The 25,066-nt window shown below is 38.1% G+C and overlaps 1 long non-coding RNA gene across 1 annotated transcript in view; it reads right to left on the bottom strand.

Moving 5' to 3' along the window:
- Positions 1-25,066, bottom strand: part of LOC140846261 (uncharacterized) — a 229,035-nt gene that overhangs the window by 77,657 nt on the left and 126,312 nt on the right. The window lies entirely within an intron of this gene.

Raw genomic sequence — 25,066 nt, 5'->3', positions numbered from 1 at the left:
AAGAGAGAGAGAGGGTGATTTTGAATATGGAAGTTTCCTGGAGACACGTCACCTATCCTTTCAAAACACAGGTAGAAATGCTGTAAGAAATTTCTGTGAAACCATCTCATGACTTAGAATCTGGACACTACACCCATTGAGGTCTAGGTATTTCTCAAATACCCACATCAGCTTATGTATTAGTCAGGAAGTTGAGGGTCTAGGTCGCAGTTTAAAATATATATATACATATCAAATTAAGAAAATAAGGGAATTTATTGATTTGTGTAACCTAAATTTCAGGTGTATCACAAGCTTCAGGCATGGCTGTATCCAGACACTTCATGTCACCAGGGTTTAGTCTCTCTTTCCATCTCTTGGCTCCATCTTCCCATATGTTTGCTGCCCCCTTAGGCAGCATTGTTGTATATAGTGGTGAACATGGCACACTAGTACTTCTAGGCTTAAATGGAAACTAGGCAGGAAAAGAACATACATCAACTACAGATTATGACCTCAGTAACATAGTTTTCCCTTCCATCTTTAGGTTAAAATAGAATAAGTGAAGCCAGTTGGTATTACCCAGTGTTAGAGAGCCAAGCCAAAAATTCCCAAAGGAGGCCATATCACGGTGGCAGCTCTTTAGGGATAGTGCCACCATTTGGTCTCTGCCAAAACCAACTATTTGATTTTAATACCAAGCCTTCTTTGGCCTGATGCAACGGTAGCTAGTGAATTTGGTCACAAAATTCCTTTACTTAGCCTCATTTTACATAGACACCAACTAGAGGTTGATGAGTACAATGAAAAGAGACCATTCAGAAGTCCAGGATTCTAGTCCCCTTCTAGTTCTGACCCCAGCTGTTTGAAAAGTCATACAAACTCTCCATTTCATCATCAACAATATGAGAGTGCTGAGCAAAGTAATTCAAAGGCTTGTCTTGGGTTCTGAAATGTTATGAATCCATGGAGTGCAGACCTTCGTCTGGTAATACTACAGGTTTTGGTTTTTTTACATTCTTGATACTGTTTTCTCTGCACCAAGGGAAACCTATCTCTGCCAACCCTAAGAAATGCTGACCACTAAGGAGGTCAGAAACATTCTGCCCGAGCTAAGTAGATAAGCCAAAGGCCCATTATCCTGAACACCGTGGCTTCTATGAACAAACAAGCAAGTCCAGAAAGCAGTTCATCCAACTTCAATATGAGCTGAGTGCCCACATATTGATCTTCTGTCTGACTGGGTCACGGGGGTGCTGGTGTACATTAAGTAGGGAAAGGACTGAAAATTACATTAATTCAAATGGCTAAATCAATATATAACAATGCAGTTAGTGGTAGTTGACCTTAAATGCACCTTTAATAAAACAAAGGTGATTCAGGCCAGCCTCCAGCATATGCCATTCAGAAATATGAATTAATACAGAGCAGATATATCAAAGACCCCTACTAATGCAGGCACCTTTGCAGATTGGGCTAACTGCAAGGAGAAGGTTGAAACTGCTCTCTTAACAGAAGCAACTCTAATTTTATGCATGCAGTTCTGTATCTTCATATATCACCTCTCTTCCTGCCTCAAGGATTGGACACCCTTGATCTCTGCATATCTGAAAGTAGGGGAAGGATTTCTACAGTTATACCTCCCCAAAATTATAAATCTTTAGTGATAGCTTTATAATCTTGAGCAATTTCTTCCTGAGCAAACATAGATGCTACCAGTTGTTACTACAGGAACCCTGTCTTATTGTAACGTGATTTGCATGTATTTGCATATAAACATGAATTTGTCCTCTGCTTGCATAAAGGATTTGTAAAGTAAGTTTGCTTATATTAAAGAGAATGCAAGGGGAGAAAAAAAAGGGATACATAGAGGCAATCTCTTCAGGATATCAGAGAACTACCTCAGATGTTATTAGCTATCAGCCTCACAAAAGTGAGGCTTCTTTAAATTGCCTTGCAGCTTGTAAAATACCTTAAGCTATAGAGCATTATAGTTATCACTGCTAAGAACTTGGTATAACTCCAAGAAAAAGGTCAACCTAAGAATCTATTTCAATATACCTTCAGGCAGCAGGAGGCTGTAGGGAATTCCCGGAGGAGCACAGGAGAATCTCCAAGATTCTGTGACCTGAAGAGGCGGGTACTGATGGTGCCATTTCCCATGCGCTCTGGTTTGGGCAAGGACAAATGCGTGATAATTAGACAGCTCTCCTGAGACAATTGCCTCTGATTTGTTGTTTGGTGATGACTGTGGATCCTCTGCAGCCTTGCTTCTCTCAGGTTTGTCTATGAGTTACCATGGCAATGGGGCTCAGTGCATCCAATAAGCTAAATCAGCATTCTGCCTCACACGCCTTGCTGGCAGTAGAACTTCACTAAGAATTGAGCAGCAAGTTTTGAAGCTGAATGAAAAACCAATTGCTGAAAATATGATTGTGCACTTGAAAGGGTGGAGGAACACTCTCCCAGAACAAGACCGAAGTTTCTTTGTCCTTAAGGACGTAGAACGAGTGCCTGATCTCCCTCAGGGCCAGTCACAAGCCCTCTGGACAGGGCTAGTGCTGGCAATATATGTTAGGCTCTCCAGCTAGTGCTGAGATGTGGACAGAATTTGCCAGTGACCTCAAGATAGCCAAGTAACAGCTTAGCTCCTGGGAAGTCGCTCTGCCCAGGGCAACCCACATTCAAACCACGAGGCACACCCACCTTTTCACACAGCCACTATGTCCAAATATTCACTGAATTAAGAATAATTGTAGGAAGTGCACAGTGATAAATGCCTACATCAAGAAACAAGAAAGATCTCGAATAAACAACCTAACTTTGCACCTCAAGGAACTAGAAAAAGAAGAACAAATGAGGCTCAAAGTTAGTAGAAGGCAGGAAATAATGGAGATCAGAGCATAAATAAATGAAATAGACTAAAAAGACTGGGAAAAGATCAATGAAACAAGAGCTATTTCTCTGAAAAGGTAAACAAAATTGAAAAACCGTTAGCCAGACTCACCAAGAGAAAAAGAGAAAGGATTAAAATAAAATAAAAAATGAAAGAGGAGATGCTACAACTGATATCACAGAAATCCAAAGAGCCATAAGAAACTACTATAAACAATTTACACCAACAAGTTGGACAACCTAGAAGAAATGGATAGATTCCTAGAAAGATAAAACCTACCAAGAAAGAATGAACCATGGTGAAACAAGAAATCTGAGCAGACTGACTACTGGTAAGGAGATTTCATTAGTAATCAAAAACCTCCCAACAAATAAATGTCTAGGACCAGATGGCTTCTTCTAACAAATATTCAAGGTATTAATACCAGTCCTTTTCAAACTCTTCCAAAAATAGCAGATAGGAGGCTATAGAAGTACACTTCTAAACTCATTTGACGAGGCCAATGCCACCCCAATTCCAAGACCAGAAAAGGATGCCACAAGGAAAGGAAATTACAGGCCAACATCCCTGAACACAGATGCAAAAATCCTCAACAAAATATTAGCAAACCTAATTCAGCAGTACTTTCAGAGGATAATACCCCATGATTAAGTAGGATTTATTCCAGGGATGCAGGACTGGTTCAACATCTGCAAATCAATCAATGTGATGCACCACGTTTACCAAATGAAGGATAAAAAATGCATGATCATCTCAATAGATGCAGAAAAAACATGAAAAGAAATGTTAATTATACTTTAAATTTAAAATTAATTATATAGTTTAAAAGTAGATGAAAATTAAACTATTAAAATATGATCAAGATTAACTTACTTTTGTACTTTTCCTTATAGATTTTCTTATTTGCAAATGAGCTTATAATTAGAAAAACTAAAGCTCAAGAAAATAATGATTACTGTATTTCTCATCTCCCTGGCTATGCCTAAAATAGTTACAAGTTCACTTTTACTGAAAGACCTAGCTAATACAGTCAAAGAGGTCACAAATAACATGGTCATATAAATTATGTGTGTAAATTACCAACTACCTGTAAATTTTTTTTTCCTTTATCAAACCTGTGATGGTAAGCCAATAAACTCTATCAGAGGCCTCAAAAGGGAGGCACTGGTCTCTAGGAACATAAACTGAAATGGACTGATACAAACCAAACCATGTCATTAGGAAAAGAACTCAAAGTTTAGTCCACAATATCATTTTCATAAGCAAACATACCATTTTTAAAAACAAGACCTAACATTTGCCGAACAAATATCATGATCTGAGAGTCTGGTTAGTCAAACAAAAAACATGCATGTGCACCAGTAAAAAAAAAATCAGCAATGCATGACACAGAGAATACTCCTTCACACTTCTAAACAAGAAACACAGTAAGTCTTACTGAAAGTATGGAATTTCATTCCAGGATACAACATTTTAATACTGTCAAGGGGACTTCTGCTTCTGCTTAGGTTATGGAACAAGGGTTGACTAACTTTTCCTGTAAAAGGCTAGATAGTAAATAATTTTTGTTTTACAGGATATATGGTCTCCATCTACAATTACTTGATTTGTAGTCACAGAAAATACATAAACATAATGGGCATGGCAGTGTTCCAATAAACCTGTATTTATAGAAACAGGTAATTGGCAGGACTGGCCCACAAATCAAAGTTTTCCAACACCTAATGTAGAAAGTGACAAGTGAATGTTACTCTCACCCGAACGATGAGAACAAGCTGAATAAAATACAAAGAATGCCTTTCAGAGCCCATGAGAACACTACAGTCATTAGGTAAACTAACAAACTAAAATCCAAAGAGTGACAAGCAACCCCAGCAAGAGACAAGAGCCACTAACTATTTTGCCTCTGTCAGAGCAGTGAGAACAGGAGGAAACTGCCTAGATGTGAGTAAGAAAAACAGCTGAAAACTGAACCAATTCATGGAAGCCAAGTATGGTTGATATAACAGTTTAGGACCCCTGGGAGACCCCAACACAGAGCACCTATACTTAACCATCTACTCTTTGACAGTCCTAAACCAAGTGGTCATTGAGCTTAAAGCAAATAAGCAGAGAGAGATCTGCTCTATGGTACAGACATGCATGGCTTGCCTAAGTGTGAAGGCAGAACAGGAGATCAAGAGAAACCTTCCAGCACTTGGGGTCTTGCCTGAGTAGAAGACAGCAAGTATCTACTACTGAGAGAGGGGCAGGAATGCTGAGAGAGAAGCAGCACTGAGGCTCAGGCACAGGGGCCTGTTGGAGTCTGATGGCGTCTGAGGAAATTGAAGGAAATCCTCCGGACTTAGGCCTCACACTAAGTAGGCAGCAGTAATATTTGACCACTGGGGGACATTGAAGCTGGTCATATGCCAATAACAACAAAGCCCAAACCAGCTCATACGGACAAGACTTGCCAGTGTACCACATTAATGGCCTGATAGAAGGTGTGTTCTTTCCAGAAAATAAACATAAATTACTTTAGTCCCTCCTGTTCTTATACACTCAACAAACAAAAACCAAGAAAATATGACCATCATCAAGAGATAAAGGAATCAATAAAACCAGATGCAGAGGTGGCACACATGTCTGAATTCTGAGTCAGGTACTTTAAGACAATTGTCAAAATGATAGAAAATAGAATTTCTATTTCTGCCTTGTATGAAAAACAATTCAGTCTTAAAGAGGCAATATAATGGAATGGTATATAACATATTACCTATAATCATTACAAAGAGTGGATAGGATACTACAATCATTGTGAAAGCTAAACATTTCAGGGAAAAACTTAATTAGATTGGACAATGAAGTATACTGTCAAAACTAGGACACTGTTCATAGTAAAAAGAGTATTAAAATCATTATGTAATTTTTGGAATAGCCAAAAACACAGCTTTATAATGTCAACAATCCTATTAAATATTGTTATCAAAAATTATTCTCAAAAATAAAATTATTTTTTAAAAATTTAATATAGCATATATCTACGTATATTAAAGCACTTAGTGTATATTCACTTTTTCAATTTCTTGGCCATATCTGTTTATAATACCATGCTGCTTTTTTTCTAAATAATGTATTTTTAAAGTTAGCTTATTTTGTTTTTAATTTTTCATAAAATTACCTGCAAGTCTTTGTTAAATTTGCAGTTATGTAATAAATTTAAACTTATTAATGGCTTCAAAAAGCTCCTCTATACAGGCCATAATATTTTTAATTGAGACTGTATTTCCCCTAAAGGGGCTGAGATACCTGGTAAGCTCAGAGCGAACTCTGTTAAATGGTAGACAATCTAAAATCTAATTTTACCTATGGAAAGGCATTGCATAAATATTTTCACAGGTTCTGTCTTTTTGTCTCCATATAGGGCACAAATTATTTCTTTTTCTGTTTCTGATTCTTTTAAAAGCAGCAAAACCTTAGGCCATCTCAATTTCATTCTAGTCCAGTATATACATTTATCCTACTGAAAAAAGAGCTCTACCAAAAGATTCTTCCAAGAAATTGAGATACTGCTAATCGCTATTATAAAATTTCTAAATTAAAATTTGAAACTCCTAATTAAGTTGTTTAGTTACCCTCTTGTTCTTTAGGGATACCTTTCAGTGTCTTCTTGTTTATAATGTTGTTTTCAGTATTGAAATTTGCTAAAATACTGAGGTTTTTGTTAAGTTTGTTGAATTTTTTCTTAAAGATTTTTAACTGATTTTAATAATATGTAACAAGATTCATAGTATTTATTTATAAAAATGCTTAATGTCATTGTAAGACACTGAGGCTGATTTAAAAATAAATATTCAAGGGATCAAACATTTCCACAATCTGATTAATGATGAGCAGTAAAAAGAGAAAGAGCTTATTAATAGTCTGGTATCTTGTTCTGCTTTGCGTACATCAGCTTTGTTACAAAATTTTTGTTATTTTTTACTCTTTTTGTGTTATAATAGTTTTTTAAGTGCATTGTTTTATTTAGGAAATTATGCAGGAAATTCAATACTAGTTTTCCTTGCAATTAAAAAATAACAATATTTCATTATTTAAACTTAAAGCATAACTTCAAGCACCATGCTCCACCACAGCAAAGCTTCAATCTTGAGAACGCAGGTATATTTTTAAAACTGGAGGTTGAGCTCTTATACATGTGCTAGTTAAAATCTTTTCCTTAGTGATATTTGTTTGCAGACTCTGTTTTGTGATCAGTATTGTTTTGAAAGTAAATTTTTGTTGAAATATAGCACATGCACATCAGAGCACACAAATAAATGTACAGCTAGATGAATTTTCTCCAAGTAAACAGACTTGTAACCAGCACTAGGACCTAGAAATAGGATAGAATCAACACACCAGAACTGGTCCATACACTTTTCTAGTAATTGCAGTTGACCCTTGAACAATGCAGGGCTTAGGGGCACTGAACCTGTGCAGTCAAAACTCTGCATGTAATTTGCATTCCCCAAAAACTTACTAATATACTGTTGGCCAGAATCTTACTGATAACATAGTTAATTAACACATATTTTGTATGCTGTATGTATTATATACTGTTTCCTTACAAAAAAGTAAGCTAGAGAGAAGAAAGCATTACAAAGAAATTCATAAGGAAGAGAAAATAGATTTACAGTACTATACTATATTTAATGAAAAAGTCAGCATATAAGTAGACCCTCTCAGTTCAAACTCATGTTGTTTAAGGGTCAGCTGTACATTCCTTACTCCCCTCCTCCACCCCTGTAACCAGCATACTACTATCCTAATCTTTAACTTCTTAGACAAGCTTTTTACCTGTTTTTGACCTTTCTAAAAGTGGAATCAAAACATATGTATCCCTATGTGTCAGCACTATGCTTGTAAGATATCTTATAATGCTGTATGTAGTTGTCATTTTTTCTTTCTCATTATTGTTTGGAATTCCATTGAGTGAAGATACTAAAATTTATTTATCCATTCTGACATTGATGAGCATTTGGCTACTTTCCAGTATTCATTTATTACACATAATGCTGCTATGAACAAGAACATACCTGCCTCTTAGTACACATAATTGTATATAATTCCTGCTGTGTATATGTGTGTGTGTGTGTGTGTCTGCATCTTCTTTAGATCCCAATATGAATTATGTGTTTACCACAACCAATTCAAAGTACATTCCTGTTTCCTAAATTTCTTAATTTGGTAAAAATATTTTATCTCAACTCTATGCACTGCTAACATTTACATTCAGATTACCAGTGCACAAACAATTTTTGTCTCTTCAATGTTGACCTCTGTTACTGAATCTTACAGTATCATTCCCAACAAGGTCGATTCCTTCACATTCAACAGAATGATGCCTCAGTAACTTCCCTTTAATTCCATATATTAAAAGAAAAAACTGAATCACTATTGGAATTACTGATTTCTCTTCACTGCATCTGCTGACACTTACAAATGGCATAATATATAAGTGTTGGCAAAGTTCTCATGCTAATGACCCCAAAGCTGTAATAACTATCACTTCACTTTTGTATGTGCACAAGAAAACTTGGAGATGAACATGAGCACAATTAATTTGCAAGAAGACCTATTTGATCTAAAGAAAAGTCATATGTCACAGAGTTAATGTACCTATAGCTGCACATGTTAAATTTCTGCCTTTTTAGACACACTCTTTAAAACTACTAATTTTTTAAGTTGTTGCTGATGATCTGTCACCAGATCAGTTTTTCTGGGTTTTTTGTTTGTTTGATACACTTTATTTTTTAGAGCAGTTTAGGTCCCCAGCAAAACTGAGCAGAAAGTACAGCAATTTCCCATAAACCCATTCTCCATGATCCACATCTCCCACAACAGTAGCACATTTGTTAAAAAAACAATGAAGCTAAGAGGGGAAAAAAGATGGCAGCATGAGAAGTGAGGCAGAAATATCCTGCCAAAACCATATGTAATAGAAAAATATAGCAAATACAACTATTCCTAAAAGAGTGACCAAAAATAAGATTGCATCAGCAAGTCTACATCTGGGAAAAGAGAACAGAAAATCTACATCACAGAAAATCTACATCAAAGAAAAGGGTAAAGTAACAAAGCCATGACCCGGCGAGACCCAAGCCCTTCCTCCACCCAGCTCACTGGTGAGAGGAAGAGAAACAGGGCAGGGAGGGAGTAGAAGCCCAGGACTGCTAAATACCCAGCCCTAGTAATCTCCTCCATAAGCACAAACCTACATTGCATGGTGCTCTGGAGATTAGAGGGGTTGGAAAGCAAAGTCAGAGACTGAGATCCCAGCCACTTGTAGAGAACAGCTTCCCACACCAGCTGCTCTGGGACAAAAGAAAGGTGGGCACTTTGAAAGACTTCCCAACAGGGAGAGGGATGCTAAAGGGGCAAGGATTACACAGAGCTTGCTGCTCAGGAGAAGAAAGAGGTGGACAAAATCTTCCCAGCACACTCAGCCCAGCAGGTTGGGAACTTTCAGGAGCTTCAGGCACTGCATTCCCCTGGCTGGCAATGCAGGCCTAAGGCTCCCCACTGCAATAAGCAGCCTGCCACCCCTTCCTCCCCACTGGCACCTGTGTGCAAACCTGCTATCCCAGCCATGATGCCAGGCTGGCCAGAGGGCAGCCTCGCCTAAGGCAACTACACAGAATTAATGCAGAGGCTGCTCCCTGCATGTGTGACTAACTAGACCTGACAGTGGAGACAGGCACTGCTGCCAGGAAACAGGAAAGAGCACTGTCTTCCCAGAAGGCAAGGGTGTGGCTCACCGGCAACTCCTGCAATCGCTCAAGGACAGCCAGAGGGCAGCCACACCTATCACAGTTAGGGGCTTAACACAGAGGCTCACTGGCTCTGACAGTGGAGGCAGGCACTATGGCTGGGAAACAAGAAAGAGCTCTCTCTTTAGGGTAGGCACTGGCACCACTCTCCTGCAACCACTACCATTGTTCCAGGTGTTGGGAAGCTCCTAAAAGCAGAGCCTCTGGGCACTACAGGGCACTGCCTACACAAACCTAATATTTCTCATTATCCAATAGGATTATGAAAAGGCAGAAGAACCTTATTCAATCCAAATACCCTCAAAAAACCAGAAAGAGGGCTCAGTAAAACTGAAATCACCAATCTTCCTGAAAAATAATTCAAAATAAAAGTCAGAAGCATGCTAATGTACCTACTGAAAAATATTCAAGAGCTAAGGGATGAATTCAGGAGGAAGATAGACAATTGGAAAAATATAAAGCTGAAATGAAACATATGATGAAAGGATTTAACAACAGATTAGGTGAGGTAGAGGAGACAGTAAATGGAATAGAAATTAGACAACAAGAATACAAAGAAGCTAAGGTAGAGAGAGTAAAAAGGATCTCTAGGAATGAAAGAATATTAAGAGAACTGTGTGACCAATTCAAACAGAACAGTATTTGCATTATGGGGCACCAGAAGAAGAGGAAGAGAGAAAAAAGGATAAAAAGAGTCTTTGAAGAAATAACTGCTGTAAACTTCCTCAATCTTGGGAAGGAAATAGTCTCTCAGACCATCAAAGTACACAGATCTCTCAACAAAAGGGACCCAGTGAAGACAACATCAAGACATATAATAATTAAAGTGGCAAAGATCAAGGACAAGGACAAAGTATTAAAAGCAGCCAGAAAGAGAAAAAAGATCACCTACAAAAGAAAAATCCATCAGGCTATCATCAGATTTCTTAGCAGAAACCTTACAGGCCAGAAGGCAGTGGCATGATATATTTAATGCAATGAAACTCAAAGCAAGAATACTCTACCCAGCAAGATTATCATTTAAATTTGAAGCAGGGATTAAACAATTTCCAGATAAGCAAAAGTTAAGGGAATTCAACTCCCATAAACCATCTCTACAGTGTATTTTAAAGGGACTGCTCTAGATGGAAGTGCTCCTATGGCTAAATAGATGTCACCAGAGAAAATAAAACCACAGTAAAGGAAGTAGACCAATTAATTACTAACCAAATGCAAAATTAAATTAGCTATCCACAATGTCAGTGAAGGGTTACACAAAGAGTACAGAATATGACAGCTAACATAAAAAGAGTGGAGGAGGAAGAAAAAGAAAGGAAAAAAAAAAAGAATCCTCAGATCGTGTTTATAACAGAATAATAAGCAAATTAAATAAGATTGTTACATAGTAAAGAAGCTGCCTTTGAAACTTTGGTAACCACAAATCCAGAGCCTGAAATGGCAATAAGTACATATCTATCAATAATCACGGTAAATGTAAATGTACTGAATGCACCAATCAAAAGACATAGAGTTACAGAACGGGTAAAAAAGCAAGACCCAACTATATGCTTCCTATAAGAGACTCAACTCAAACCCAGGATGTACACTGACTAAAAGTGAAGGGATGAAAAGAAATATATCATGCAAACAATAGGGAGAAAACAACAGGAGTGCAATACTTATATCACATAAAATGGACAACACAACAAAGAAAGTAACAAGAGAAAAAACAAGGACTCTGTATAATCATTAAGGGGTCAGTCCAACAAGAGGATATAATCATTATAAATATCTATGCACACAACATAGGAACATCCAAATATGTGCAACAAATACTAACAGAATTAAAGGGGTAAATAGAATGCAATGCATTCATTTTTAGGAGACTTCAACATACCACACAACTCCAAAAGATAGATCAACCAGACAGAAAATAAGTAAGGAGATAGAGGCATGAACAACACATTAGAACAGATGGACCTAATAGACATCTACAGAACACTCCACCCAAAAGCAGTAGGACATATATTCACCTGAAGTGCACATGGACCATTTTCAAGAATACATCACATATTAGGCCACAAAAAGAGCCACAGTAAATTCAAAAAGATTGAAATTCTACCAACCAACTTCTCAGATTACAAAGGTATGAAACTAAAAATAAATTATGCAAAGAAAACAAAAAGGCCCACAAACACATGGAGGTTTCACAATATACTCCTAAGCAATCAATGGATCAATGACCAAATTAAAACAGAGATCAAGCAATATATGGAGACAAATGAAAACAACAGCTCAACACTCCAACTTATCTGGAGCACAGCGAAGACAGTTCTAAAATGAAAGTATAAAGCAAGTCAGGCCTAATTAAGGAAGGAAAAACAATCCCAAATGAACAATCTAAATTCACAATTAATGAAACTGGAAAAATAAGAATAAATGAGGCCCAAATTCAGTAGAAGGAGGGACATATAAAGATCAAAGAAGTAAATAAAATTGAGAAGAACAAGACAATAGAAAGAATTAATGAAACCAAGAACTGGTTCTTTGAGAAAATAAACAAAATAGATAAACCCCTAGCCAGACTAATTAAGAAAAAAAGAGAGTCAACACACATAAACAGAATCAGAAATGAGAAAGGAAAAATCACTATGGACACCACAGAAATTATTAGAGAATACTATGAAAAATTATATGCTAACAAATTGGATAATCTAAAAGAAATAGACTACTTTCTAAAAAAATACAATCTTCCAAGAATGACCCAGGAAGAAACAGAAAGAACAGAAAGACACCACAAAAAAAGAAAATTACAGACCAATATGCCTGATAAACATAGATGCAAAAATACTCAACAACTGTAAAATTCAGAAGAAAACATAGGCAAAAATCTCCTGAATATAAACATGAGTAACTTTTTCCAGAACACATCTCCTCAGGCAAGGGAAACAAAAGCAAAAATGAACAAGTGGGACTACATAAAGCTAAAAATATTCTGTATAGCAAAGGACACCATCAACAGAACAAAAAGGCATCCTACAGTATGGGAGAATATGCTTGTAAATGACATATCCAACAAGGGGTTAACACCCAAAATATATAAAGAACTCACACACCTCAACACCCAAAAAGCAAATAACCTAATCATCAGGGAAATGTAAATTAAAACCACAATGAGATATCATCTCACACCAGTTAGGATGGCCAACATCCAAAAGACAAGGAACAACAAATGCTGCAAGGATGCAGAGAAAGGGGAACCTTCCTACACTGCTGTGGGAATGTAAATTAGTTCAACCATTGTGGAAAGCAATATGGAGGTTCCTCAAAAATTGAAAACAGAAGTATCATTTGACCCAGGAATTCCACTCCGAGGAATTTGCTCAAAGAAAAGAAGTTTTCAGATTCATAAAGATATATGCACCCCTGTTTATCACAGCACTATTTACAATAGCCAAGAAGTGGAAGCAACCTAAGTGTCCATCAGTAGATGAATGGATAAAGAAAATGTGGTACATATACACAATGGAATACTATTCAGCCATAAGAAAGAAACAAATCTTACCATTTGCAACAATGTGGATGGTGCTGGAGGATATTATGCTCAGTGAAATAAGCCAGGCAGAGAAAGACAAGTACCAAATGATTTCCCTCATTTGTGGAGTATAATAATGAAGAAAAACTGAAGGAACAAAATAGCAACAGACTCACAGACTTCAAGAAGGGACTAGTGGTTACCAAAGGGGAAGGATGGGAGATGGAGAAAGGGATTGAGGGTATCGTGATAAGTAGACACGGTGTGTGTGGTGAGGGGGGTGGTTATGGGGAAGAAAGTTATGGAAAAGACAAGTAGTGACTCTGTGGTATCTTACTACACTGAAGGACAGTGCCTTCAATGTGGTACAGTGGGGACTTCATAATATGGGTGAATGTAGTAACATGTTTTTCATGTGAAACCTTCGTAAGAGTGTATATCAATGATAACTTAATAAAAAAATATTTTAAAAAATACTCAACACAATATTAGCAAGCCGAATTCAAAAATACATCCAAAAACTAATCCATCATAATCAGGTAGGATTTATTCCAGGGATGCAAGGATGGTACAATATCAGAAAATCCATCAACATAATCCACTACAACAAAAAGGACAAAAAATCACATGATCATCTCCGTAGATGCTGAAAAAGCATTTGACAAAATTCAACATCCATTCATGATAAAAACTCTCAACAAAATGGGTATAAAGAACAAGTACCTCAACATAATAAAGGCCATATATGACAAACCCACAACCAACATCATACTTAACAGCGAGAAGCTGAAAGCTTTTCCTCTAAGACTGGGAACAAGACAAGGATGCCCACTCTCCTCGCTTTTATTCAACATAGTACTGGAGGTCATAGCCATGGCAATGAGACAACACACAGAAATAAAATTCATCCAGATTGGCAAGGAAAAAGTTAAACTGTCACTGTTTGCAGATGACATGATATTGTACATAAAAAACCCTAAAGAATCCACTCCAAAACTACGAGAACTAATATCTGAATTCAGCAAAGTTGCAGGATACAAAATTAATATACAGAAATCTATTCTATAATAAGCATTCCTATATACTAACAATGAACTAGCAGAAAGAGAAATCAGGAAAACAATTCCATTCACAATTGCATCAAAAAGAATAAAATACTTAGGAATAAACCTAACCAAGGAAGTGAAAGACCTATACCCTGAAAACTACAACACATTTTTGAGAGAAATTAAAGAAGACACTAATAAATGGAAACACATCCCATGTTCATGGGTAGGAAGAATTAATATTGTCAAAATGGCCATCCTGCCTAAAGCAATCTACAGATTTAATGCAATCCCTATCAAAATACCAATAGCATTCTTCAATGAACTAGAACAAATAGTTCTAAAATTCATACAGAACCACAAAAGACAGCGATTAGACAAAACAATCCATAGAAGGAAGAATAATGCAGGGGGGATTATGCTCCCCAACTTCAAGCTCTACTACAAAGCCACAGTAATCAAGACAATTTGATACTGGCCCAAGAACAGACCCATAGACCGATGGAACAGACTAGAGAGTCCAGATACAAATCCCCACATACATGACCAATTAATATATGATAAAGAAGCCAGGGACATACAATGGAAAAATGACAGCCTCTTCAACAACTGGTGTTGGCAAAAGTGGACAGCTATATGTAAGAGAATAAAACTGTATTACTGTCTAACTCCATGCACAAAAGTAAACTTGAAATGGATCAAAGACCTGAATGTAAGTCATGAAACCATAACACTCTTACAAGAAAGCATAAGCAAAAAATCTCTTGAATATAAGCATGAGCAGCTTTTTCATGAACATATCACATTGGGCAAGGGAAACAAAGGCAAAAATGAACAAATGGACTATATCAACCTAAAAAGCTTCTGTACATAGTGATTCTATAGCATCTTACTGCACTGATAGGCAGTGACTGTAATGGGGTATTTGGTGGGGACTTGATAATGGGGGGAATCTAGTAACCACAATGTTGCTCATGTAACTGTATATTAGCAATACCAAAATAAATAAATAAATAAATGAAATTAAAAATTAAAAAGCTTCTGTACAGCAAAAGACACCATCAGTAGAACAAAAAGGCATCCTACAATATGGGAGAATAGATTTGTAAATGACATATCCAACAAGCAGTTAACATCCAAAATATATAAAGAGTTCACATACCTCAATCCCCAAAATCAAATAACCCAATTAAAAAATGGGAAGAGGATATGAACAGACACTTGTCCAAAGAAGATATTCAGATGGCCAACAGGCACATGAAAAGATGTTTCACGTCACTAGTTATCAAGGAAATACAAATTAAAACCACAATGAGATATCACCTCACACCAGTTAGGATGGCCAACATCCAAAAGACAAGGAACAACAAATGCTGGCGAGGATGCAGAGAAAGGGGACCCCTCCTACACTGCTGGTGGGAATGTAAATTAGTTCAACCATTGTGGAAAGCAATAGTGAAGTTCCTAAAAAAAACGAAAAATAGAAATACCATTTGACCCGGGAATTCCACTCCTAGGAATTTACCCAAAGGAAACAAGATCACAGATTCAAAAAAACATATGCACTCCTATGTTTATCACAGCACTATTTACAATAGCCAAGATATGGAGGCAACCTAGGTGTCCATCAGTAGATGAATGGATAAAGAAGATGTGGTTTATATACACAATGGAATACAATTCAGCCATAAGAAGAAAACAAATCCTACCACTTGCAACAACATGAATGGAGCTAGAGGGTATTATGCTCAGTGAAATAAGCCAAGGAGAGAAAGACAAGTACCAAATGATTTCCCTCATTTGTGGAGTATAACAATGAAGCAAAATTGAAGGAACAAAACAGCATCAGACTCACAGACTCCAAGAAGGGACTAGCCATTGCCAAAGGGTAGGGTTGGGGGAGGTGGGTGGGGAGGGAGGGAGAAGGGGATTGAGGGGTATTATGATTGGCACACATGGTGTGGGGAGGTAATGGGGAAGACAGTGTAGCACAAAGACAAGTAGTGACTCTGTGGCATCTTACTATGCTGATGGACAGTGACTGCAATGGGGTGTGGGAGGGACTTGATAATATGGGTGAATGCAGTAACCACAATGCTTTCATGTGAAACCTTCGTAAGATTGTATATCAATGATATCTTAATTTAAAAAGAAAAAAGAAAACAAAATTTGATGGCTACAGATCCAAAAGCCATCATCCAAAAGTGAAGATTGAAGAAAGACGAAAATAAAGATGCCTGAGTACTTGATGATATTGTTGACATCATGGAGTCAACATAGCTGCATCCGTCTCTGGACCACTGATTATGTACAAAAAATAATAAATCCTGCTATGTTCACATGGCTGTAGTAGAGCTCACTTCTGTTTGCAGTGAAGCACTTTCCTAACCAAAATGCATCCCAATCCTTTCAACAAAAATACCTAAGATTCACTATACCTGTAAAAGGGCTTCTCTTTTATCTCATCTTCATTAAGTTCACTCTGTGCCAAATGGAATTTTGATGACTCCCTCATAAATGCAGATCTAAAGTGTTATTTGGAATCAATAATTTTTTTAAACACAAACATTCTTAATAGATTTACTTGCTTTTCCAATTATTGAGCAGTTTCCAGAGGCTGCTGTATATTCAAATTTTATGCATATAAGTTATCACAAGCTTTATTGAAAACTCCTTGAGGGCAGATACAGGATCATATACTTTGGCTGAGCTTATGAAATTCATCAATAATTGATTGGAAGCACTTTGCACATGCTTTTATTTTCCTGATATCAGAAACTGTTAGAACTGTTTCCTTAAGGCTTTCTGTTTTCAATGTTTTAAAAGCTTTAAAAACTTTCTCTGAATCAAGTTAGTCCAAAAATTAGGTTGAAAAGTAGATTTTCTCCTTCCTTAGATTAGTTTTAAGTAAACTGAATTTTATATTCCTGTTTAAATTTTTTTAGGCTGATTGGCAAGAAGCCCGCTTTCAAGACTGTACAGATTAGCCACCTGAGGTAATTATTAAAAAAAGCAAATAACTTGCTCCAGTCCTCCCCCCAACAAAGCTATTTTTTACTTCCCCTGGAGTAGATCTGCTTTTTAAATGAGAAGATGATTGTAAATCATTCTGAATTGCTCATAGACTGTGTTATATTGTTGCCCAAGATGAACTTGAAGAGGCATCTTCTGATTTATGTATTTGTGATCAAAATAAAGACAGCCTTTTACTGTGGGAGCAATTTGCATCCATTTTATGTGCTTAGTTAAATGCTAGCTATGCAAGTGAGACAGAAGGATGAAGAACACAGAACAACTGAAGGTCTTAGTACTGGAATTTGCCTAGTTTTGAGAGATGTGAAAGTAAACCACTTGGTTGGTCGCACACTGTTCTGCTTGGACCCACTTGATAATTTCTAAGTGGGGATCAATCTTTCTTTCCCAACTAGGCTGTTACTTGTGGGCAGGAAATGTACCTTTTATACGTCATTTCCTATCTTCCCTGCCTGATGTACTCTTGGGCACAGAGTTGAAATGGAATGAATACCATTCGAATGATTGACTGATATACTTCATAAATTGATAGCTATTTTAGGAGAATAAGCCCTCCTAGTGATTACTAAAGAGAGAAGGATGGAGTGTCCTTGGTTCCCAGTATTTGTAAGCACATATTTAATAAGACAGCTTCTCAAGGGCATTACTTTCCACTTTGAAAATAGTTGGCACCTGTTCTTGGAATCAGTACTGACTTTAAGAAAAACACTTATAAATTCTTTCCGAATTATTCCTCCCATGTTCTTTTTCTTTTTCCTTTACTGTGTTCTCTTACTACTAGAAACAAAACACAGCTTTAGCAATTCCCAATTGTCCCAATTGTGTACTAAATTAACCAACCCTTCACCTTGACTTTAAAGCCTCCTGTTTTACCTTCTAACTTTATCTGCTACTACAATTATTTGTTCCAGCCAAACCACCTAACTTCTTCAGTCCCTGGACACAATTTCAGCCTCTCCCTTGTCCTGCCACTCTCTGTTACCAGACCACCTTCCTACAGTTTTCTCCTGTCATGATTCTACACATCCATATGACACTTCCCAAATGCTACATCATCCGTGATCTTCCCAAAGGGATATAAGCCCTTCCACCCTTCAACTTCCTTGATATTCTATAAGCTCTGCTGAGGATCTAATTTGACTATATGATATAAAATGGTGAGGTATGCTTTAAATAGTTCCAGCTGCCTGTTATGTGGAACAAGAAAACACCACTTACTAAGTGGCAACTGTGCTGGGAACTGTTCACTGTCTGCATGCTGTCATTTAATCATCACAGCAACCCATCTTATTATCCCCATTTTATAGATGAAGAAGTGCTAAGCACAGGCTGGGGACTCAGATTTAGGGGTGGCCACAATCCTGATATGCCTGGGATGAGGGGGTTCCTGAGATACAGGACTCTGTGCTAAACTGGACAAGTCCTAAGCAAACTGCGGTGGTTGGCCATTCTCCTTACAGACTCTGCTCTCTCAGGTATGTCAGCAGTCCATTCCTCACACCCAGAGGCTCAGGGGTGCGAGGAGTCAAGACCTTCCCTCCCCCACCACACCCCACCCTGCCCCACCCAAGGTGAAGTCAGGTCACAGCTAGCTGCTGAGGAAGGGAGGGAAGGCCAGACCAAGGTGTGGGCTGGAGGAAATCCCCCCACCCCCAACTCAGACCTGTTCTAGACTGTTCTCAACTCCTGCCTGGGAGCATCCTCCCCTTAAACTTACGGTGGCTTCTCCCAGTGGCCTGATCACTAGGTTTTGAAGATTTTGATGGGAACGTGGGTACCAATCCTCACTCCCCCAGGAGAAACAAACCAAAGTGCAGGTTTTTGCAGAGTTACAAGAAGATGGTAGAGAAACAAAACATCTTCCCCAAGCCCCTGACTGGCCAGGTCACCTAATTCCTCAGACACATTAAGGGAAGGCCTAACTGGACCCCCTGACCACTCCAGACACACTGACAGACCCAATGCTGACAATTCTCTACATCCAGCAAGTGCAAACAACAACCATTTAGCATAAACTGCCATTCCAAGACCATCCGCCCAGAGGAACACTATCACCCGCAAGTATCCTGATGGCCTCCTTGTGCAGAAGCAGACCTGGAGCTCCAAGTCTACTATGTGGGTTTCCCCACAGTTCACTTGGGCCTAATTATGATGTGATGACCCAGGCTCAGGGGTTCTCAATCCTGTCTGCTCATCAGAATCACATCTGGAGATTTTAAACCTACTGAAGGATGACCTGACCTCTCCCCAGACCAATTGCATCAGAATGTCTAGGGTAAAGCACAGGAGAATCTAATGTACAGCCAGGGTTCAAAACCATTGCTCTAGCCTCATGACTCCTAAAATGCTGTTTGTGTTTCAGAAATAGACGCACAGACAGAACAGACTGGTGGCTTCTAATGGGAGAGGTCCGGGGGAGATGGATGAAATGGGTGAAGGGGGAAAAAAATCGGTGAGAATATTCAGTATCTCTATCTGGGTGATGGCTACAGGAGTGTATACACATGTCAAAATTCATTGAGCTGTACACTAAGATTTGTGCATTTTATTGTACATATCTAAATAAAAATAAATCACATCACATCAAAACAATAAAAATAAAAACACAATCTAGAGTGAAAAAAATTAAATAAAATTCTTTCTTCCTTAAAAAAAAAAATTAAAAAGTGCTCTCCCTTGGCCAGCAAAGTTAGCAGTTTGTTTTTATACTAACAGGTGAAAGTATGCTATAGGATAAAATTAATTCTGTGTTTCCCTTGACTTTCATTATAACAATAGAGGTGTCTCTGTCCATGGGTGAAATGACCCAAGAGGCAGATCTGGGGCAGGAAAACCTTAATATAATGACAATTAATATTAGAATACACTTAATTAAAAAAGAAATGCAACTTTGTGATACTTCAGCCACAGGACTTCCTCTTTAGCTATTCCATCTTCCTTCATTGGACCAACCTTAGTCTTCCTTAGTTTGCATTTTCCCTAAATTTGGAGACCTCTACAATAGCACTGCCAGGTCTCAAACATAGGTTCCCACCTGTATCTGGAGAGTTGGCTCTCATAGAGCTGTACTATCTCAACACCCCACCCTTAGATGTTTGTATCTCGCGGTCTACAGTGCTCAGTTCAGGTCTTACCTGCTGCATATACCTCAGCCATCCCGTCTTCCGTTACCTGCATATGTACACTTGTTAATTTGGACACAGAAAGTTGGTATAAATTTCAGGATACTGCTTTGTTAATTTTGAATCATTTATAGAAAAAACTTTATTGGAATGATACTCTGCAAATGTTGTGGTCTAAATTCTCTAACATTTACTTTTTTTAATTATCTTAATCACAGTAATTACTTTTTCTAATGTTATAGTAAAAATGTCAATTTAAAATTTCGGACAGGAAGATGTAATTTAATGAAGGGCATCTTTCTCCACATTGACATGGATGTTAAATCTTTTCTTTTCTAAGATTCTAATGTGGTCTAATTACTTTAATTTAAAATTCTGGGTATGTATGTTTTATTCATGACTTTCTAGATGATTGAAAAAGTTTTTCAGTGCCTTTGAAGATCTAACTTTGGAAATATAACAAATAATGAAGCCATCATATTTTCAAAATGCTTAGATGGAGGAGACCTTTGAAAGACAGTGTAATTGTGAATCAAAGCTTAATCAGCTGCTGTGAAATGAGTTTTTAATTATTACATGCCCCCTTATATGCTAGAGTTCACCAAGGTTAAGAGAATGACCTCATACACATTTCCTCTGAAAGGGTAGAATTTTTTTTCCTTTGCAGTATATCACCTTGAATATTCAGAAACTAAGTTGTTCTGCTTTCTATGAGAATACCCCTCAGAAACAATTTTTTACAATGACCCTTGGTTAATTTCACACCAGAAATGGAAAGTGTCATTCCTATTTCTCTTGCTAAAGTGATTATTTCAGCAGTGAACATAATGGCTTCTGAATCACAATACTCATATGGTCCCACTGAAAAATTCATATTTTTCCAAAGTAGTTTGTAAGGTTATTAAAGAGGATATCAAAAAGGATTCTCAAAGTATAAATCCTCAGATTTCAAAATCTGAATCAAAATAACTGGCTTTATTTCAAGTGGCCAAAAATAATACAGATTTCCAAACTATGCGTTTACATAAGCAGGCCCTCTGAGCCTTCACTACTTGATGTCTCTTGATGTAAAGCTGAACTCAAACAAATTTTCAATTCCACCAAATGTTAATCTGCTTGAGTTGAGAGTGAGAGACATGGTGTAAATAACTTTCAAAATTCTTGAGTCAAAAATAGACATTTACATCTAAATTCCAATTTCTGGTCAGTAAATAAAACTAAAGATCAGAACTTAAAGGTTTTCAAGTTCTCTAAGAATCATAAGAAAGTTACTACCTCACACTGTCCAAAGCAAAATCGAAAGACTTTCAATTTCAACCCTACTGCCATATTTTTCCTTCAGCTTCTAAAATAAGAGCCAAATGAAAATCTAGGTTCTCCATAGAAATTAGCGCTAACATCTTGACATCTGAAGCTCTCTCCAAATGAGTCTAAACAGGGATTCCAATGCAATTATTAAGGAGAGACATTTAACTCATTATCTGGAAGTCAAGATCTCTCATTCTTAAACATGTATATATTTTTTTTTCAACAAGCTCAAAGAAACAGGTGTAGCTGTTGTATGAAGCATGACTCAGAGTTCCTATTGACAGTTTTCCTTTTTGATGAATGTAAACAACCTTGGGTTCATTTAATGAGAGTAAGTAGGATCCTGAAATAAGTGTTACTTGCAGGAGAGTTGTCATTAAAATGCTGCACCAGAGGTTTGATTTGCATAAGATCTGATTACATTTAGTAGCTGTTCACAGATCTGTGCTGAATCAATGTCACTTCATCAGCACACAGGTTATCTTCTCTGCTCACTTTAGAACGGCCTCAAATTCTAATTGAGAAATACAGCATTGTACACACACTCACACACACCATGTCCCCCTGTCACATGCTTTGTTTGCACTAGTTCCTGGCTGCAAAGGGAAATCTGTCAAGTCTTACAGTGTTTCTAAGGTTGAACAAACCCTGTGTAATTTATCTCTTGAAAATGCTATCTATGAAAGTATCTGGCAACTCTGCCATTGGAGATAAGTGATGTAAGAGCCAATAGCCTCTCTAGAAATAATAATAATAGCTAGGATTTATTGAGCAATTACTAACTGTCAGATGCTAAGCTAAGTGCTGTTCAAGCATATAATCTATCATTGAACCTTCTGGCAGCTGTTGTTATTAACCCCATGTTGACAGGTGAGGAAACTAAAGATGAAAGAAGTGATTTAACCTGTCCTGTATCATGGGATTCTCATTGGTAGTGAAGACTCAAACTCTGAAGTCCATGACCTTAGACATACATGTCCCAGAAGCTGAATAATCAGTGTTCTAAAATTATGCAGATCTAAGTTAAATCAGAGCTCTGCCCTTCGTATCACTTAAAAATCAAAACTTTCAAAGTAAGCCCACCTCACTGACACAAAAATCATTCCCAGGTGTCATCAAAATGCATTGTCCTCTCAATGACACTAAGCCCAGAATAGGAACTGAGTCCCCACCCCCACCCCCCACACTACATCCTGGTTGCTTAGATCCCAGACACTACCTGCTGCAGACCTTAACTTCTAACCACAAGGAAGGAAAATTGACAGAAAGCCAAAATGATGTTTTTTTGTAATAATGCTGAAGCTGAGTTTGTGTTTAGAATTTCTACTGTACACATAGTGAGGAAATGTGGTAGTAGTGTAAGCTAGTAACAATAAAAGAACTAAAAAATTTCCAAAATTATAATTAAGCCATGTTGACTACCTGTGTAATTGTACAGATTGTGGTAAAAACAAATATGCCTTACCGAATACACAGATATACTTATGCACATTAACACTAAGCTAATGGAGAGCTTCACAATTAGAAATCGACCAATATGCACATGGATGGCCTCTGTTGCACATGGCAATGGTCCCAATTCCACCCACACTATTAGAATACAAGCAAGACATTTGTGTATATTCTACTTCTCTAAGAAAGATTTTAAAACTCAAATACTATGAGCCTTAGCCTTTGTCAGAATGTGGAGTCTTCTTCCATGACCGCAAATACTGAATATGGTACTAATTTAAATTGCGAGACCTGTGCCCCACTGAAACACACCTGTTAAAACAACAAAAACATCCAGATGAAAATAAGAGATAATTTTATGTAATTAAGAGATATTTGTATGGCTGAATTAGAAACATATAAGCTCATAAATAACATATACTATATTCTACAATGAAGACTATTGCTTCTGAATATTTAAGTCCCATCCATTCAATCAATAAGTATTTAACTGAATACCTACTACAAGCCAGGCATAAGGATTGACAATAGGGAATACAACATAATAAAGAAATGTGCTGCACTGTCAGGGAAGAAAGATGACAGAGTAGGAAGGCAAGGCAGAAAAACCCCCTCCTGTACACACACCAAGGAAGCAACTACAGCAAATACAGCTAACCCTGAAAATGACCTGAAGACTGCAGAACAGACCACCTACAACTGGTGAAAAAGAAGACCACACAGAGAAGGGCAAAGGGGCAGAGCCACAATTATCTGGAACCCAAGCCCTTCCCCCATCCCAGCCCACAAGTGGGAGAAAGAGGATGGCAGCAGGGAGGAGATAAGCCCTTAGGAACTCCCCACACTTGGCCCTGGAGATCTACTCTAGGAGCACAAGTCCACACTGCACCAGGCTTTGGCAATTAGCAGGACTGGACAGCATTCTGAGAGGCTGAGACTCCTGTAACTTGTGAGGGCAGACACACTGCATACATCCTGCTGAGATCCAAAACAGAGGAGGCAGCTTGAAAGATTCAACAGCAGCAGGAAGGGGGTGCCAGAGGGGCGAGGGTTGGATGGAACTCACTTTGCCGGAGAAAGGGCAGGTGGACACCTCCACAACCCTCCCTCAGCCCAAGAGATTAGGCACACGTGGGAGCCCCAAATTCTGCATCCCCCTCACCTGCAACTCAGCACCAAGGCACTTAGCTGCACACCCACCAGCATCAGAGTTTGCTGCCTGGCAGGTAGAGGGAGGCTTTCCCAGATTTCTCAGCCCAACTGGGGAGGTGCCCATGGGATCCAGCTCTGATTGCTCCTTTCTCTTCACAGGCAGCCCAGCCCAGTGCCGCATGCGCAGGCCCCACTACCACACACCAGTGCATGCCGTGGAGCTCCACCACTGCCCCACACACTCCATTAGCCCAGATGCTCTGCTGCCATCACTACAGAGCAGACAGAGGGCAGCCACGCAAACAACAATCCCAGCAGAAGCACCACTGCTAGGCTCACAAAGGGTGGCTGAGGTGACCTGCCATCCAGAGCAGACTGAGATAGACCACTGCAGATGGACAGAAAGGTGGCCTCACCTGCTGCCCACCAACTACAACTGAGGCTCCACCACAAAGAAGAGCCAGGCACTGGAGAGTAAAGAGTCTTAATATATTCCTTCCTCATAAAGCCATTACTCACTAGGCCAGGAAGCATAGTAGATCTATCTAATACAAAGGAAGAAACACAGAAACCCTGACAAAATGAGGAGGCAGAGGAATATGTTCCAAACAAAACTACAGGATAAGACACCAGAAAGAGGGCTAAATGAAACAGAGATCACCAATCTTCTTGATAAAAATTTCAAAGTAATAGTCATAAATATGCTCACTGATCTGTTAGAAAGCACTGAATCTCAGGGAGGACTTCAACAAAGAGGAGCTAAAAAAAAG

The sequence above is a fragment of the Manis javanica genome, chromosome 14 (assembly GCF_040802235.1).
Source record: "Manis javanica isolate MJ-LG chromosome 14, MJ_LKY, whole genome shotgun sequence".
Lineage (NCBI taxonomy): Eukaryota > Metazoa > Chordata > Mammalia > Pholidota > Manidae > Manis > Manis javanica.
The sequence above is the reverse complement of the archived record's forward strand: the minus strand, read 5'-3'. Positions and strand labels throughout refer to the sequence as shown.